Source organism: Canis lupus, chromosome 3 (genome assembly GCF_003254725.2).
Source record: "Canis lupus dingo isolate Sandy chromosome 3, ASM325472v2, whole genome shotgun sequence".
NCBI classification, from domain to species: Eukaryota; Metazoa; Chordata; class Mammalia; order Carnivora; family Canidae; genus Canis; species Canis lupus.
The window spans coordinates 52,488,133-52,503,313 of NC_064245.1; the positions used below are offsets into that span (position 1 = coordinate 52,488,133).

Below are 15,181 nucleotides of genomic sequence, written 5' to 3' on the forward strand. Positions count from 1 at the left end.
GGAGTGACCTGCCCTGGAGCAAGACTTGGGCCTGAGAGTGCATCTTAGCTGAGATTGCTCCCAGCCTCTGATCTGGAGCCTTTTCTTCTGTTTCTCTTTTCTCTGACAAGTGTTTGCCCTGGTGGTTCTGTTTGCCACTGGCTGGCCCTCAGGGTGGCTTTGCAGTGTTCTCCTTGGGGCTTGCCCCATCCTACTTCCCTTTGCCAAGGCCTTTAGACTCGGAAGCTCTAAGCCCCCAGAAGCCGTGCATGAGGGAAGAGCTGCTTCTCCGTGGCCCACCCTTCTCCCTGGCACCCCCCCAGGCAGGTGGCTCTGCCATGATGTGGGCCATGGAGTCAGGTGAATGTGGGCCCAAGGCCTTTTATGGCCAGTGTGACCTTGGGCCAGCCCTTTACCTCACTGAGCCTGTTTCCTTATTTTTAAAATGAGAACAACCACACCTTTTTCATCAAGTTGCAGTGAGGCCTAGAAAGAATACAAGTAAAACACCTTGAAATTATATGGTCACTCTTTTACCACCTAGTAGCAGCTGGAGCCAGGAGTTCCAGAGGCCATAGACAGAAACCCTTGTCCTTCTTGACCTCTTGCCTTGGAGTTTCAGGCCTGCTGTGCTGGAGAGGTTCTGGAAAAACCTTGGGGGAGTTCCTCCCCCCATCCCCAGGGAGCAGAAATACCTACTTTCAGCCCTAATAATACCTGAATGAGATTTATAGGACACCTTCCTCCCCAGAGGGTAAAGCTCCTTCTCACATATTATTCTCTTATCTTTAGATTGTCCTGTGAAGTGTGATGGGACAACCTCTTTTCAGCTTCTCTGAAGATGGAGACCGAGAGGAATGGTGGGTCTTGCCAAGGTCACAGGACTGGAATTCACAGCCACGCCACTCCAGGACCCTGGAGGTCATCAGCAGGGGAAAGGGGAAAAGCCAAGCAGAAAGGGAAGATGTCATCTGAAGCCAGCGTCTTGAGGCTGCGACAGTCGGGCCCGGATAGAGGAGGCGGCTATGGGCAGAGGTGCAAGCTCCGCTTCCATCCCTGCCCATCTGGGACTTGGCAAAGGACCTGGGAAGACATGCCCCAACCACCATGCGGGGGGGGGGGGGGGGGGGGGGGGGCTTGGCCTTTTGGCCTTTGGCCTGTGGGCTACCATTTCTGCCCTTGTCACACTGTGTGCCTCTTCCAGGTTTGAGGTACTCTGACCAGGCTTCCAGCAAACTGGAGCTCTCAGTCATCTGTATTTCTGACCCAGAGGAGTGAGGGCAGCACACTGGGAGGTTGCTAAAGCAAGGGGCTCCAGCCTTCTAGGAGTTAACGACTCCCTCTCCCCAGCTGTCCTCCACTTGGTGCTCCTCTTCCTCCCTCCTCCTGCTCACAGCAGGCAGGGCCTGGACCTGGGAGCCATGCCGCTGTGCTGTTGCCACGGGAGCCGGGAGGCAGATCTGAGCTATGCAGGGAAAAGACCCAGCCTGTCAAAGTGTCTGAGATGAACCGCCGCCGTCCCCGTGCAGCTGGGCTCAGACGTGTCTCGGCTCTTGTTCTGTGCCTGAGAATGGCGAAGCCCAGTGAGGTTCAAGGGCAAACTCACTATTCATTAGTCAGGGGTTCTTGACGTCCCGTCTCTCCCAGGGATGGGATTCCCCCCCCTTCCTCTTTCTCTCCCTTCTGTGACACATTCCTGGGTTCCTTTGGTGAGGACTGCACCCTCCTCTGGCTACTGCCCAGCCCCTTCTCCATGGCCCCTAAATAAACTACCCCCAAGGAGACCAGGCAGGGCAGAGACAATGGCCACAGGAAACCATTCAGGCAGGACTCTAGCCATGCTGGCCTGCCCTCTGCTCCCAGCACCCTTGTGAGCCCCACTTTCCTCTGACTCAGGGTACCCCGGGCCACCAGCATGCACGATCCTAGACAGGAGGAAGCCCCTGGTCACTGCCCTTGGGACAACAGACCCATTCTCAGAGGCTCCTGAGTCGCCTCCATAGCCTGGATCTCACACAGCTGGATAGTTTGGTGCCTTTCTCTACCATCACCGGTCTGTTTTAAGACACTCTTAAACACTGGTTGGAGAATGTAAATTGTACAGTATTTTCTGTAAGGTGGTGGGTATTAGGATGGAAAAGACATATACTTAGTCACAAGCAAATTGCACGGCTAGGAATTTATTCTCTGGTCATATATGTAAAAATGTCCAAAGAATTATGTCCAAGGATGTTTATCAGAACATTTTGTTTTTAAGAATGTAAGAACATGTAAATGAACCCATGGTCCATTCATACGGTGGAATATTATGCAGCTGCAAAAATCACTGTGGTAGATCTCTCTATAAGCTGATATGGAAGGTTGACCAATATATATTGTTGCACGAGGAGAATAAATTGCAGAACTGGCAATAGAGTATGATCTTATTTATGTGTATTTGGAAGTCATTCCTAAGTATGCTTATATATGAAGAGTTTCTGGAAATAAGTATTGGAAGGCTGTCTCTGGGCAGTGGGATGGATGGATGCCTTCTTCTGTACCGTTACATGTTCTTTTCATGCTCATGGAATACTTACTGAAAAATTTAAAGACGCTATTCATTATAATAGGCTTAACTTCTATTAACCAAATTAGGGTAAGAGCTTCAAGAGGATAGTGGTGATGTTGCAGTTAAAAACATCCCAGAAACTCTGCCATTGGCCATTTTCAGGCCTAAGAACCACATAGCATTATCGTCGTGGTTACTATGGTTAATTAAAAGCCTACTAAGTGTCAGGCTTAGTATCTCTGGGTCTTGCCTCAGTGGTTATCATTATTCCAATTTCACCATGTGGAAGAGTAGTTGATTCGTTTGTCTGAGCTCCTCAGCAGGGAGGGGGTGAGGGTGGAGGGTTTCCCTGTTTCACTGCCAGTAAATCATGCCCCTCTACCTTCCAAGAGCTGCCTTTTTGGGAAAGGACCTTGGAAGCCCCAGCCTAGCCACCTTCCTCCACACCCCAACCAATCTAGTCATGGGGCTGGGCTGGGGCCCAGGGTTGGGGAAGAGGTGCCCCCATCCACTGCCACGGCTGCCCAGTGAGGTATCATTGTGCTAGAGGATTGGTTGGGCTTGGGCCTGTCAGGGGAAATGGATAGAGTTGTGAAAGGCCCAATTTGCATAAGCAGCATGTTTCATGAGAGAGACCACCATGCTTAATGCAGGTGCCCACTGCCAATTGCCTCCTCTATCTGCTTTGCCCCTGCTCCCCCTCAAAGTAAATAGACCAGGAAGTGTCTCTGAGGAGGCACCTCAAGATGTAGTAACAGCAATGCATGGGGTGGGATATACCCACTGGAGGGTTACCCCAGGAGCTCTCCAGGGGGCCAGCCCCCACCCCAACCCACCATGGCCTGAGAAGGCCAGGGAAAAGAAGCACCCTGACCCAGACTGAGCAGCTGTGGTCCCTGGGGCATGGGTGGTAACAGTGGTCACCCCAAATCAGCTGTGGGACCAGCAGAGAGGAAGAAAGAAGCATTAAGAATGACCATATGAAAAAAGAAAAAAAAGAATGACCATATGAGGACTGGTGATTACTCATAACTCTGTGGGCTGCAAGTATTCATGGCACATTCATTTCATGGCTGAGGATGATGAGGTACAGAAAAGCTAAGTTATAGGTCCCAAACCACACACATAGTTAGTGCCACAACTGAGGTTCAGAACCAAGTCTCTTTAAAACAAAACAAAACAAAACAAAAAAAAACAACCAAGTCTCTTTGACTCTAAAGTCTGTACTCCTAATCCCAAAGTGATCCTGTTTGGCCTGGCCACTTAAATGAGTTCCCCAAAACTAAAATGCCTCCTTGCCAATCCCCATGCACAGAGACATTAACCCCTCTTCTGCAAGGTCACCACAAATGTGCCTTTGCCTGAGGTCCTCCCCCAGTTTCACTTAATGCCATCTAACTCCTGCAGTGTGCCCAGGCTAGGGCTGGATGGAGTGGGAGATGGGGAGTATAGAGCCTTTCATCTATTGAGGCTTTTGTCATGTCTCATAGTATAGCCTCTCCTTCAGAGCCTCTCCTCCAGGTACAGTAGAATTATCCAGATGGGTTTCCTGAAGGTGGTGGCCTGGAGGTAAAGAGGCTGTCCAGCTGGTCAAGACAAGCCTAGTGGGCACTGGAGAGCTGGGGCATGGTCCTGGGGAAGATTCAGGGTCTCCGCCTGGTGGAAGTGGGGGTGGGTGAGGTCTGAGTGTCAGAAGCTACAGCCACACAGTCCCCTGGTTATCTGCACTCCTGCAGATTCTGCTTCTTCCTTGACCTGAAGGGGACTTGGAGAAGCATAAGGACACTTCCAGGCTTGCCCCAGTGCTTCCCAGAGGCTGGCCTGATGGGAGGCTGAGGGAAAGCAAAAATGGGAAAGGAGAGACCACACCCAGGCAGCTTGAACCACTGGGACACCCCAAGGCCAGTGGGTCCCCTTGAATGGTCCCCCTGGAGGGAAGACCAGGGCAAATTCTGGGAGGGGCCTCTTCCTATCCTGGGAACCCCTTGACTCTGTCTTCCCGGTCCACAATGAATGATGTTTTTTTGCAATATCCATGTCTCTGGTCAGTTTTTCTGGGAGAACATGAATGAGGAAAGCGTATGACTTAGCCACTAGCAAAGAAAATGTATGATATGTGGAGGGTGTGGGGAAGGGACCTGGTATGGAGGGGAAGAGTGGAGTCAAGTCTTGGAGTCTGTCTCCCTGACCTGGGCTAGCGTTCTTTGGGTAAAAGGATGAAGGCTGCTGATGGGCCCAGGGCCTGCCTCTAGCCTTGAAGGTGATAATCAGGTGTATTGCCAGGTTCTGGGCTGAGGCAGCTCCCAAGCTCCTCCTAAATCACCATCCGTGTCTCTCATTTAATTCTCACAATGACTCCATGAAACTTAGTCCCATTTTACAGACTAGGAAACAGATGCTAAGAAATATGCAAAGCCACACAGCTGAGGGCTGAGCCACATACAGTGTGAGAAGTAGTGGAGTTGGGCTCCTGATCTCATCTCTGTGGTCAGAATGGGATGCAGGGAGCCATAAATCTCCTGAAAGCCCTTGACAAGTGATTCCATGTATGTGCAAAATCACAACATTCATTCTCATGAGGCCTTTGGAGCTCAGATAATAACACTTCTTGGGCCAGGCACTAGTCTAAGGTCTGGTTCATGTCCTAAATCATGGTTTAAACCGCAGACATGCATATGCGTAACTGGGCACTTATCTTACTTCCTATTTAACCAACGGAGAGAGTGAGGCTGAGTAAGCCGACCAAAGTGGCCCAGAGGTGCAGGTGTGGGTGTAGCTAGGGTGCCCGCACACGGTCGCCTGTCCAGATGCCAGGCACTGGACACACCGCCTCCCTGAGGGTCTCCCGCGCCACCGGCCTCGCCCTGCCCCAGGAGGCCAGTGCAGTCTCTCAAAGCGAGGGGGGGCTCCCCCTCAGGCAGCCACGGCCCCAGGGCGTTGGGCCACGGGGGGCCCGGCGGGGTGTGCATCCCTGGCCGGCAGGCGGCGCGCCCCGGGGCGCCAGGCTATCCCCTCGGGCTGCGCTCGGCTGGGCAGCAGGCTCTGGCCTCAGGGCCGCGGGAGGAGCCAGGACCCCGGGCGGGAGGGAGAGGACTGAGGGGCGCACGCGGCACAAAGAGCTTTTTATTTAAATTTGTTTAGAGTTTCGCGAATTTGCATGAAAAATGTGTGAGAAAAGCCAGCTCCGGTGACCTCATCCGCACCTGCCATTAACGTTCAATTAGCCGCTGAATAGCGGCAGCCGACGCGACGTGCAGAGAATCCGGCCAGCCCCGCGCAGCCACGGCTGCGGGCCCGGCCCAGAGTGGGGTGGGAGTGGAGGGGGAGGGGGGCGCAGGGCCCCGGCCCACTTCTCCCGGCCGGAGACCCGGAGGCCCGGTCCGCCCGCCCACTCTCACAGGGGTCGCGGGGACGCCAGGGCCCTCGGGTCCAAGGCACTTTGGGGCGCACCGGGCCCAGGGGCACCTGGGGACGCCAGCCTCCCTCCCGGCGCCCAGGGGCACGGGCTCGCCCCCTCCCCGGGGCGTCAGGTGAACGGCTGAGCCCCCGTCCTAGCTCAGATGGGATCCCTCGCCACCTTCCGGACGAAGTGTCAAGTACAAGTTCAAGTTCAGGGCCAGGCCCGGGGGGCTCGGAGCCTTCCCCGGCTGCCTTTGTTCTTCAAGATAATCGCTCCCAAGTCCCTCCGGGCGGGGCCCAGCAGAAGCCCCCGCCCCGCCCCACCGCGCCCCGCGGGAGCCGCCTCCTCCCGCCGGCGCGGCGCCTGTCCCCGGGTCCCGGCGCCCCCGCTCGGGGCCACCGGAGGGTCTGGGGGCTCGGGGCGGGGGAGGCGCGAGCCGCGTCCGTGGGAGCCTCCCCAGCCCCGCAGTCCCAGCCGCAAACCGAGCTCGGTCGGACGGATGCTCGCGCCGAGGTAAGAACCCTTGGCGGGGTGCGCCCGCACCCCTCGTGCCCCGCCCCCCGCGCCAGACTGTGGGACCCGGAGGAACAGCTCGGAGGGCGGTGTGCTGCAAAGCGGCGGGGAGACTGGGCAGCCCCGCTGGGCCTCCGGGGGGCGCGCTGCCACTCCAGGGCTGGGGGGGATACTAGGCCTGGGGCGGGGGGGGGGCGGGGGGAGCAGGACACAGACAGCAAGGGCGCCCCGTGACCGCCTGCTGAGGTCGCCGGCCTTTCCCGAGGGCGTCTAGCTCATCCATCTCTCTTCCGATAGCCTCTTGGTCTCCACTTTCTGCGCCGGTAGCTCTGCTCTGGCTCTTCCTTCACTGCTCTCAGATTCTGGCTGTTGGAGCCCCCAGTTAGAATTTAGCTCCTCAGGCCCAGAGGCTCCTCCTGAAAAGCTGGAGGAGAGTGTGTGTGTGTGTGTGTGTGTGTGTGCACGCGCACACACGCGGGTGTGCGCTCTCTAAGGAGAATCAGCTGTGGGCACTCCCTCCTTGCCTCCCTGGCTAACACCTAAATTAAGGCCCTGGGCTAAACGGTGGTTGCTGTGGTGAAGGTGGGTGGGCTGTGATTTAGTGGCAGTGCAGGGGCATAGGATCCTGTCTCTGTCCATAGGCTCTCTTTCTGTTCCTGGGTGCCTAGCTCCTGGATTCTGCGTGGGGACAGGTGTTAGCGTGTACCCCACCCAACCAAGACACTGACAAGCCGTACTGGTACACAGAGCTTCTTCTGAGTGGCCCAGACCCTGCCCTCCGTTCCTGCCTTCCACTCTCAGATGCTCACTCCGAGGTCGTTTATGTCCTTGTGCTTTATTTTTCACGCAGCTCTCACATCCCTGATATTTGGTCTCTAGATTCATAGCAAATTAGAAGTAGTAGATTAAAAAGGGGAAGATGGCTTTTTCCTTGAAGCCACACTGCTCCCCTTCTGTGTTCCTTCTCATCATTTTCTCTGTGTAGTCTCCAAATTTCTTACCTGTGCGATTTTACTCATGCTAAAGTTTCTGCCTCCAAAAAGTACTAGGACCTCCTCCTCCAGAAGGTCTGGAGGACTTCCCCCTATATCACTTCCCCTTCTAGCACTGTCAAGCTGTACTGCCAAGTGCTTAGTAGGCACTCAAGAAACGAAATAGTTTCTGGATTAATTGATAAAATATCCGGATGTCTGCTTTCGGCTCAGGGCGTGAACCTGGAGTTCAGGGATTCAGTCCCACATCAGGCTCCCTGAGGGGAGCCTGCTTCTCCCTCTGCCTATGTCTCTGCCTCTCTCTCTCTGGGTAGCTCATGAATAAATAAGTAAAATCTTTTAAAAATTGATTTAAAAAATCAAACGCACATAAATTTGAAAAGTATTGGTGATTGAGTTTTTTTAACATTGGCTCAAACTGATGTACCAGTTTGAGCCAGAGGACCCTTCCCCTCCGTTCCATTATATAAGAGGGCTCCTTCACAAGCAAAAACCAGCAGGAAGAGGCTGGTCCTACCTACTTTTGTTATCCAAAAAAAAAAAAAAAGAATCTATGCAAATTGCTTTAAAATTTAAAAAAGAAAGGAACCCCTCAGCTTCTGTTATTATAAGGCTCTGCTCTTCTTTTGGCTGGGTCCCGAGGCCTGGAGGGGCTGGTGTCACCTTCACTGCATCACACCTTGGGCCCTCCTGCAAGGCCTCTGCTGGGACACCAGGAGGTTGAATAAAATTGAAGATGGTGACCTACCTAGTATAAGTCTTCATGCTTCTGATGATTCATCACTGACAGACTGATGTCAGACGAGCCCGGGAAGATGTTTACATCCTTTTTTAAAAAAGGGAAACGGAAACATTTTTCTGCAAAACCATCTGCAAACACTCCTCTTCCTCACGGGAACTTCTGGCTTGAGCTCTAAGCTGATTCTCCTGGGTTATTGTGCCACCTTGGACAAACTGCTAGTTTTCCTCCTAATAGATGAGGCTCCCAACTCGTGGGTAGGTAGAATGAGAACATTTAAGGCAGCAGTTTGCAAAGGGCAGTGAGTTCAATTCTACTGAATACTACCTTGTAGTAGACTGTGGTAAGGAAAAAAAAAAAAACTATGTTATTTATATAGAATAGCTCATGGAGTCCTCCCAGCTAAAGGAGGTGGATCTAACAAGATTAGTCCCCTTTTACAGAAGGGGAAGCTGAGATGTGAAAACATTAAGTAAATTCCCTTCTGTGTCAAAGCGAGAAAGAGGTCCCCTTGCCTTTGGTTTAGACTCAGGGTTCTTGACTAAAATACCAACATTCTAGCTTTGTTCCTAAGCTAGTTGCTGATAATTCCTCCTAAATCGCAGCGCACAGGAATTCTCTTGCGTTCCTACTCACCCGGAGGCAGAAAGGAGTTAATTAGCGGGTGGTGGTGGTGGTGGTGAAGAGCCTTTGGATTATGGTGTTAGAAGCCTGACTCTCCCTTATCAACCGTTTGACTTTTGTCAAATCTTCATTTCCTCATCTGTAAAATGGGCTTGCCTATTGATCTCATGGGCTCTTTGTGAGGAAAGCAGAAGGTCTCCCGCTTTGCTGGGTGCCTGAGATGTTGTAAATGTATCCTCGAGTGAGAGCGATTATTATTTTAACAGCAAATGTCTTTAATGACAATGTTACTGTCATTTTGCATTTCCAAAAAACAAGGTCCCTCCCCCCTCAGAAAAGAAAACACTGACACCAGTTGGTCTCCTCGTTGTGCTTTAACCAAACAACCAAGGAGGGGCCTCAACTGTGGACCAGCTCCTTTCCGTGGGCGGATCACCGAACCCCTAGGAGGTCACATGGATTTCCCAATGTCTTTGAAGGTAGTAAATGAAATACAGACCCTTGCAATCTTGTCTCTCCTGGAGCCTAACCGCTTAGAGGTGTGTGCGTGGTGGAAGTGTCAAAAGAGGGGCCCCTTTAGATAAATGAGAGAATTAAACTATTAAGGGGAGAACTTGGAAGTGTGTTCTTTTCTTGGCTACACAATCTGACCATCACCTCCCAATGTGGAAAATAACCCTGCTACAGAAGCAGATCTGGTCCTTCTATTGATTATTTATTGAGGTGCTTGTTCTGTGCCAGACAATATTTTAAGGCGCTGGGATACAGCAGAATACACAACAGAAGAGTTCCTGCCCTCAGGGAGCTGGTGTGAGTGTGAGTGTGTGCGTGTGCGTGTGTGTGTGTGTGTGTGTGGAGAGAGAGAGAGAGAGTAACATTAATACTTCTGTGCAGTAAACTACCTGCCTCTGAACAGGATCCTTCCTGGTGGGGATGGATCAACTAGATCTTCCTCCCTCTCTTCCTCCTTAAAGCCAAGGGCACAGGTTTTCGTGCAGCTGGCTCATCTCTGGGTAGGATTGAGGAGAAAGGAAGAGACACTGACTCCACTTCCTTCCCTAGCAGAAAATAAGTAAAGCACTGGCACAAAGAGATTCCTCCGACAAAGTACTCATCAAGCAGGCAATTCACAGGCGTCCTGCCCTCCTCCATCCCATTCCTGCAGGAGCTGGGACCTAGAGGAGGCAGAGATCCTGGCACTGGTGCTGGGACAGAAATGATGGCAGTCAGTGGAGGAGAACCAAGAAGACTGGCAAGGGCTGAGGTTGCATCCAGAGGTTTGGGCAACTCATAGGAACAGCTACCCTGTGCCAGGCATGCTTCTAAGTGCTTTACATGCAGGAGCTCAGTTAAACCCTCCAGTGCCCTGTGAGATAGGTGTTGCTATTAATCTCCATTTCAGAGATGAGGAAATTGAGGCACAGAGAGACTGAGTAAAAGTAGCCCAAGGTCACATGGGTAGTATACTGCAGGTCTAGGTCAGATTTGAGCCTGGATAGCCTGTTTCCAGGGTCTGCGTGCCTAATTCTACTACCAAACTGCTTAGCAAAGGACCGCATTTCAGAAAGAGATGTGCACCTTTCTCAAGGTGAAACTAAGTGCCCCCAGGGTCCTTTGAAGTCCAAGAATCTCCGTGTGCTGCCTTCCCTCACACTTAGAGCCCCGGGTTGGAGATGTTAAGAGTCTTCTTTACAATCCTCCTCCCTTGGGCAGATGAGGAAACTGAAGATGCAGGGGACTTCCCCCAATGTCATTGGGAAACGGTGGTTTCTTGGTGGAGCCCGGATGCATGTCAAGGGCTTTGCGGCCAAGACCTGCTTCCCTTCCTATAGACTCTTCAAGGGTCCAAGGTCAGAGAAATCTCAGTCCTTCCATCACAAACCCAGAGATAGCATCAGAACTGATCAGGGATGGGTGGGCTTTCTCTGAGATTCCCCCTGCGTGGGCTCCATCTTGAGGGCTGCTTTTTTGTCCTGCTCCATGGAGGTGCTTCCTGTAGTGAGGAGGAAACTGGTGTGAGGATGGATCCACAACACATACCAAGCTGACAGGTCAGGGAGTCAATCTTCTATCCTTGAAGCCTTCTGATCAGAAACAGTAGAGCCCACTTTACATCAGTTACTGGCCTGAGGAGGTGGAGGGTGCCAGGTTAACGGGAGATTCCTGGCTCTTCCAGGAGATAGAGATTCTATCACCAGCCAAGTGAAATAAATATAAGGTGTTTGTGACATTATAGCTGGAGTAACAAAAATCCTTTAACCAGATAAGGCTTGGCGTGGGTGAAAGGATTCTATGTTTGTATGTTGAGTGGGGGGGTATCTGAGGCCTGAATTAGGGCTTCCTTAGAGAAGCTCCACCCAGGGCTCCTGCCTGGCAGGCCTCCTGGCCTAACTCACTAGACAGCTTGCAGGAGGCCCTTGGTCAGTGGGGCTTTGCAACAGTGACATCCAGGAATCAGAAGTTGGGGACGCCCACGCGGGCCCCAAATGGTTTTCCTGGAAGAAACAAACAAACAAAAAACAAACAAAAAAAAACCCCAGACTTTCTGCTAGTGGGACCCAACCCGAGGAGTCCAGCGCGGAAGATTACATCTGGGCTTATCTATACGCCCCACCACCCCAGGGATCTTATTCATTATAGGCTTACGATTTATTGTAAATCTGTCACGGGAAGATCAGTCGTGAGGTTAGTATTGCTGACTCCTGGCCACACCTGCATCTTATGGGTGGGCCTTAAGGGTTCTGGGAATGGAAAATACAAAAACTCCTTCTCGAGGCGTCGTCTCTAGTCCCCCCGACCGCACCCCCCAGGCCCCCTCCCCTCCCCTCCCCGCCCCTCCCCGGCATTTTTCACTTTCTGTCTAAATTTGGAGGCGCCCGGCAGCCATCTTGCGGTGGGGACCCGAGAGGCCGCGTCGGGCGGGTCCCGGGCGCGCCGCGCGCTCCTCCGCCAGCGCCCGGCGGTCCCGGCTCGGTGCCTTTCAGGGGCAGGGGTTGGCGCGGCCCGGGCCCCGCGCCCTTCAGCGGCGCCGCCGCACTCACCCGGGCCGTCGTGGCGGTGCAGCGACGCTGTGTGCGGGGCACGGCCACGCCGCGGCGCCGGGAGGGGGCCGCCTCCGGGGCCTCGGGCCCTCTGCGCCCTCTGCGCCCTCTGCGCCTCGCCGGCCGGTCCCGCCATCCCCCGGGGTCTCCTTGGAGCGGGGACGCAGGCTGTCTAACCCGAGAGGATGCTCGGGCATTCCTCCCACCCGAACTCCGCTCCTGGCAGGAGACGGGAGGGGAGGCCGGGCCTTTCTTGGGAGCCCTGGGAACTGAGCGCGGCCGCCCGGGCGTCTGGCCTGGGTCGGCGGCCCGGCTGGCGGCTGTCCCCGGGCTGCGCGCTCGGCGACCGCGGGCACCGGGCTGACCTCGCCCGCTTCCCTGCCGCGCTTCTGGGCTCCTACTTTCGCTTTGCGCGCACACGGCCCGGGTGTCGGATTTCCCCGGGAATCGGGATTATTCCATCTGCAATTTATTCGAACCCTAAGATTCCAAGAAAATCTATCACGAGCGTTCACATCTGCAATTTTACTGATCAATCTGATCGAGTGGGAAAGGAAGGCATCGGGTTCTCGGTGGTGGAAAGTGAAAAAAGTGCCTGGTGGTGGTGGGGGTCCCATCAGGTCCTTGCCTCCCCTTGCTTAAAATCATTCTGAAAGAATTTTCTTTGGGGGGGGGGGATCCGACTTGTTTGCAATACAGATTTCTCCTCTTTAATTCTAGGGACTGGAGAGAAATGATCTTGGTCGTTTTTTTGTTTTGTTTTGTTTTTTTCCAAACGACTAAGAAAAAAAGCAATCCCAACAGGCCCCGGGGATCAGGCCCAGAGTGCTCACCCCAGGAGCGCCTCAGACCAGCCAACGTTAGGCACACGAAGCACCCTCGAAGCTGCCGGGGAGCAGGGAGGGGATGCCGGACACAGGTCGTCCGGCTGGGTCCCCAGGAAAGCTCTTCCCGTCCTCAGCGCAGAGGACCCGTGCTTGGTCCCCCAAGGCCCGGGCGCCAGCTGCGCTCTCTCTGCCCGCCCCGAGCCGAGGCCGCCGACCATGGGTAAAAACTGGGGATTCTTAGGGATTCTGGAGCCACTCTGAGGGCGAGATCGAGTTTGTCCCACGACCTTGGCGCCGGGAAGCTGTGGAAAGAGACAGACCCCAATTTTCTCCCCTTGGAGTTGAAACAAAACCTGAAAGCCCGAGGTTACCCGCACCGCCAGAGGTGGCGCCTCGGCGGCGGGGGCGGCCAGAGCTGCGTGCCCGCGTGGTTCCCAGGCCCGGGTTCTGTTTCTCCCCTAGTTGTAGAGTTAGTTACCGAGCTGGTTAGCTAATAGCCTGCCCCGAAGGGCATTTACCCAAACGCCGAACCTGGCCTCACGCTGCGTCCCCGCGTCCGCCCGACCGAGAGTTGCCCGGCTGGGCTTCGGGGAGGAGGGACGGAGGGAAATTCTTGGTAATTAGAGGGGAGGTTTTCCCGGGACGCCCCTCGGTGAAGTGGCCTTGGCTTCGGTCGAGGAACAAAAGACTAAGGTGCCTGAGCGCCGCGCGCCCTTGGGGCCCGACGCGGCCCGCATTCACGCCCCTCCCCGCGCCGCTGCGGCCGCGGGCTTTGTGCGCTCGGGCCGCGCGCAGCGCTGCACCTGCCCGGCTTTAAGTACCTTGGCGAGGCGGCGCGGGCGGCTGTTCTAATCGCCATCTCCAAAGTACCTGCTCATGAATAAACACCAGCCCCATTTATCAGGTACTTAGCGCTCATTGTGAAGGGGAAATTGGCCCTTTTCTGAAAGTGTCTATCCTCAGCCCATCTGCACAGTCGTGGCTGCAGAATTTCCCCCACCCTTTTAGTCACACACACGCAACACGAGGCTCCTCCAGGCTAAGATAAACTCGCTTTTCTTTCGGTAAATGCGTGATTGAGCCGCCACAATAGACGGAGAGGAGGAGGCCGCTGGGTCAATTGCCCAGGTCTCTCCCATTGATAGGAAAAGTCAGCACGCGGAATGCACGGTCTTCTCAAAGCCTTGTCCTGTGTTCCGGCTACAGTGCCTGAGGACACATGTGCACAGAACCCCGCGGGTCCCCTAGACATTGGGCAAAATATTGGAAAAGGTGACCCAGGGTGTCCAGTGTCCATCAACTTTAGCTGGATGGGCCCCAGCCCTTCCCTGTCCTTGGTTTTCCCTCTCGCCAGTGGGGCTCCACACCTGGGTCTGACCCTTAAGGAATAGGAATGCAGGACTGCAGGACAGAGGATATAAGAATAATCTGGGCAACTCAATTTGCAATACCCCTGGCCAATACAGGGAAAAGTCGCTCTTCTGGGCCGGTTCAAATGGTAACTTCTAGCCCAACACCTGTCAGGTTTCTCTGAGGGCAGGAAGGGAAGGGGTGGCCAGCCTAGCTCACACAACTGTGGCCACTCCGCAGAAGGTATAAAAGCAGGGTAAACAGGCATAAACGTGTAGATGCCGTCAAAGTCGCACAAGTGGGTTTATAAACACGCTTGCGTCCAGAGGGTTCGCTTGTTAGAGGACTAATGCATCCATTCCTTCCAACATATGTGCTTCCAACATATGTGCACGGGCTTGCGTTCCCAGGGCTCTGTTTCCTGGGTGGAATCCACCAGGAAACACAATTGATTTTCTGGACCTGCGTACTGCCACAGGCAGCTCTGAAAATGAAAGTGTTTGCTAAGTGTGGAGATTTCACCAATCGAACGTTTTAAGATGGCTTTGTCTTCATTCAGCTCTCCCGGTGTCATTCTGTGTTTTACAAATAGAATCCCAGAGCCATGGCCAAGAGCCCCGCTCTGTCGCCCAGCCCTTACATGGCTCCTGTGGTCACAGGGGTTCAGGAATCCGAATATTTAGAAAACCTCTGTATATTGGGGTTTCCTAGCTCGATCCCTTTATGCTAAAGGCAGGCAGCCTCTGAAAATCCAGCCTCTTGTCTCTTGCCAACGACTATGTAGGACCCTTGCGGTCCTGCTGCCCTGCTGGCTAGTGTGCCCCATTTGGTTTGGGGGAGGCCTACAGGGGAGACTGGGTTCTCCTGGAGCAGTGGGAGGGCACCCCCGGTCTGGGCACGAGCCTCAGAGACTGTTGAGGCGCGGCGCGGGCCATGGGAACTCTGGGTTTCGGTTACCGCAGAAACGCCCGTGGCCCTGAGGCCCCAGCCCTTCCCGGTGTCCACCACCGCGCCGGCAGCAGGCCCGCAGAGATCCATTCTGAGCCCGGGCAGCGCCATCAGGCCGAAGAAAACAAACTTGGCCCTGCTGGCATTCACCCAAATACAGCCACTCATTTTTGGAATATTCTAGAAAAAAAAAAAAAAACAGCAACAAGATCCCGTTTCT

At 54.1% G+C, this 15,181-nt stretch overlaps 2 long non-coding RNA genes across 19 annotated transcripts in view; one reads left to right on the top strand and one right to left on the bottom strand.

The window, feature by feature from the left end:
- The window catches only part of LOC112653397 (uncharacterized), a 34,708-nt gene extending 32,318 nt beyond the window's left edge, over positions 1-2,390 (top strand). For 17 of the 18 annotated variants that reach the window (XR_007409879.1, XR_007409880.1, XR_004814460.2 and 14 more), the window contains one exon: positions 772-2,390. This is a non-coding gene — a long non-coding RNA (uncharacterized LOC112653397). The remainder of the gene's footprint in view (positions 1-771) is intronic. The other variant, XR_007409883.1, reaches the window with a different exon arrangement.
- A 7,099-nt stretch (positions 2,391-9,489) lies between these two features.
- Positions 9,490-12,201, bottom strand: LOC112653893 (uncharacterized). Its single transcript, XR_003132603.3, has 3 exons — positions 11,837-12,201; positions 11,442-11,536; positions 9,490-10,788 (listed from the first exon to the last, which is right to left on the bottom strand). It is a non-coding gene; the product is annotated as an uncharacterized LOC112653893 (long non-coding RNA).
- Positions 12,202-15,181: the final 2,980 nt, after the last annotated feature.